The following is a 3,875-nucleotide window of genomic DNA, read 5'->3' as shown; positions in this document are numbered from 1 at the left end:
GCCACACTTGTTCCTTCTCATCCTAACACAGGATTTTAAAACGCGCACAATATGTTCCTAGAATCCTCTTTTCTATCCGGGAGGGTGGGGTTTTTTGAACATGATGTTGACTAATTTGGAAATTTGGATTGCTATATTTGGATAAAATGTACTAGTACCATGGTCAACACTGACGTGAAGGAGGAAAGTATTTCTAGATTTGGATATAGGGAATACATTGTGTTCTCATATTATTTTTCCTGCAGTGCATTCCTTGCTCTGCCAGAACATATGTACTCAAGATGCCCGGCCTTGCCATGTAGCGACCCAACCTCAAACGGTCAAGCCTCTGTGCATCCGTGCCATCCCTGGATCGGTATGCTGTCACACACGGTACATCAATATATATATCAAAGTGCAATCACATGTATAAATAACGTAAAACTGATATATATATATATATATATATATATATATACCTCATAAATCTCAGCGGAAACAATCGAATGGGTGGGGAGTCTCATCAACACCAACAACAAGTTGAGTGTAGATCGTAACCCTACAACGTAACTCTTACTCACCGTAGAAAATTCCTGCAACATAAGACGTTGCAGCCCTGTAGGTCAGTACATTGAATGTACTGGCAAGTCACATCATAAGAATAATGAACCTATTTGTACATGCAATTTGGCTGGTGGAAAGCTCTAAGTTTAGTTTTTTTGCATAAAGCTAGTTTTTCCCTAGAATAAAAGATATTATTCTACCACTACTGTATAGCATAGGATGAGTTGGTAAACCCAACTCAATCCATTCCCAAAGTTTCATTTAAAACCCAACTGTTTAATTAAGAGTGATGAGATCTCTCGATGTTTCCACTACTAGATGCTCAAGTTGTCCGTAACTAGGGACATGGCTAATCGATTAGGTTTTAACACTCTACAAAGGTTTGCGCACTTTTCCCCACAAGACTCGATCGCCTCCCTTGAAGTTCTCGCACTGCCTGGCGTTTGAGAACAGGATGACCGAGACATAGTCTTTCAAAAGTATCCCCCCTTAACCCACGGATAGGCCGGTACACCTATTCATTCTACATCTGCTAGCCCATCCCAGAAGGGGTCACACTAACTACTCAACTAATCCAGAGCCCATATTGGCTTGTGGCTGCACACGTAAGCTTCTAGACATGAGAATATGATTGATCTCTTTGAGCCTGGGCGGCCGACCACTAGTGGTGCACCACCATGGATTAACCATGCATGCTCCCACTGTACTTCACCACCATTCAAACCAAATACCGCCTAGGTAGTTCATTTACAAGTCTTGGTCCTGCTTACTACTTTGTCACCTATGTCTCACCATGTTCGCTTCCCAAACCACGTCTAAATTTGCGAGGCAGAAATAAACTTACACGGTGGTGACAAGGATGTATAGATCAGACCTACCTCAAATGAATAGGTAACGGCATAGCCATCTGGCAACAATAAATCCTACCATGAAATCCTACCATAAAAGGACTAAGTGCATAATATAAATATAGGTAATTGGAAGAATGGTCAAATGCGAACTTGCCTGGTAACAGTTGATGAAGATTATATCGCTCTTAGAAATTTACTTAATAGAACTATTCGTCACTCTCCGATGAAAATCTATAAAGTCAAACATTGCATTCACATAAGCAATCATTTTGGAGAACCAAATAACATGCAACATGAAAAGACTCGGAAAATCCAAATGAAAACAAAACACACTTAACTATTAAAAAAACACTAAGTGCAAAACAACATGTGACATGGGGTTCAAAATTTGTGATCTGAAGCATAGTGCATGTAAGGCATGGAAGTAAAACTATCATGGGCAGATCCTAATTGTGTGAAAATATTTTGGGAAAGGTCTAGGTGATAGGGTTTGGCTACGATGACAAAATGCAAAAAGAATCAACTCAATCTGGGCTACAATTTAGGAGTTGTGGTCAGTTGAAGTTTGAATTCAAATCTGAATAAATTCAGATTTGAAATTGACCAAATGTTTTCAAAGTTGGTTCTCTCGATAAATCTATTCGAGGCGAACATTTTGCCACTAGTTTCGTCGAATTTGGACTTACAGTTAAAAAGTTCTGGCTAAACTAAAATCAGGGACTAATCTGCTAATTCCAGGGACTAGATGGTGAAACAGAAAAATAAACTAAAACTGCAAACAGGTCCTCAGCCATGTGGCAGACTCCTACTTGCCGAGCAGCGTTCGCCGCGGAAGCTATTCGGCGAACGGCCGCTATCTAAGCAAAACAGCTACCGCAGCTTATTACAAAGAAAAAAACCGAGATCGGTTCAACTAAACCAAACGGTTTACTAAACCGCGGTTAACCCGTACCGATTCAATCTAAAAAAATGAAACTAAACGAACGGGAGGAGAGGGTCGTCTTACAGAGGCGACGTCGACGAGCATGAGATGGCGGCATCGGCGTCGGGCGGTGACGAGGCGGCGGCTGCGGTGGTCTCCGGCGGCGGGGAAGAAGGCGAAGGGGACCGTCGTGGCGCGGGCAACCGGATGGTGGTGACGGCGGGCGTTGGCATGCACCGGATGGGGCAGAGGGAGGCGGCAGAGCTCCGGTGCTCCGACGAACTCGGGCTTCGTCAAGGCGGTGTGTCCGGCGGTCCCTAGGGTCAAAAGAGATGTCAACCGGATGCGCACGTACTCGGGCAATATCTTGGTGAAGAAGAACGTGGTCGAGGTGGCCTTACGGATGGCAGAACGAAGCAGCAAGGTAGCTCCGGCCGGCGAGATCCAAACAAATGGGGCGAGCGATGTGAGCGGCGTGAGGAGGAGCGAAATGGCAGAATCGAACAATGGGCGTCGGGGGCATTTATAGGCGCGAGGAGGGGCTGCGGAGTCATGGGGATGATGCTTATCCCGAGAGGGATGCGGCAGACGGGTTCGGGGCACGGGTGCATGCTCTATCTGAACGGGAGGAGCGGGAGGTTGGGGACGACAGGGCGGGGCCCACCTGACAGCGGGAGCAGCGTACGTGCAAGAGGGGGAGGAGGAGCGAGCGACTCATGCGTGCGGCGCTGGGGTGCTTACCTGGGCCGGCTTGGTGTGCCGGCTGGCTCCTGGGCCGAAGGCCATGGGCCGGCTGGCGCGCTTGTGTGCGTTTTTTGTTTACAGAAAACGTTGTGAGGTCAAAAACAACTCCAACGAATTCATAAAAAACATAGTAATTCCTAATATCACTATTGATAATATATAGAATAATGAACATTAATCCAAGCACATAGAATTTTGAAAAAAATATTTAATGCAGTAAATGCACTTTTTGCCAAGAAAATAAATACCAAATAAACTCCAAAAAACCTAAATAATATCATAATGAATTCTCCAACTCCTTTTTGTTTGAGAAGTCATTCTATCCTCTCTCCTTTATCTCTCTTGAGTGGAAAATAATATTTGAATATCCCAGAAAACTCCAAAATGCAATAAATCATGAGATGCAAATGATTTCAAATATTGTTAAAATAACTTCTATTGGTTTTATAATCCATTTCCATATTTTCTTTCTGATATTTGAAGGAGTCATATTTCCTTCTCTCTTTATTTTATTTGAATGAATGGAAATGTTTTTGAAACTGAAAACCGAAATTTTTCTAAAAGTGAACCAAATGAAATTCAAAAGTGCTCCTCATCACTCTCCACTCTATTTCATATATTTTGAAGGAGTCCTGTCATCTTCTCTCATGACAATCCTTGAGTGGCATAATGTTTCTGATTTGAAATATTCTCAAATGGAATTCAAATCATTTTCAAACCCCTTTTCATTTATTTAAATGGAAGAAGTCATATTATCTCCACTCTAGGGTTTTGTGATGAAATGAATTCGAATTCAGGGAGATCAAAATGCAAGA

This window comes from Triticum urartu, chromosome 3 (assembly GCF_003073215.2).
Source record: "Triticum urartu cultivar G1812 chromosome 3, Tu2.1, whole genome shotgun sequence".
NCBI classification, from domain to species: Eukaryota; Viridiplantae; Streptophyta; class Magnoliopsida; order Poales; family Poaceae; genus Triticum; species Triticum urartu.
This window is presented reverse-complemented; position numbering follows the sequence as displayed.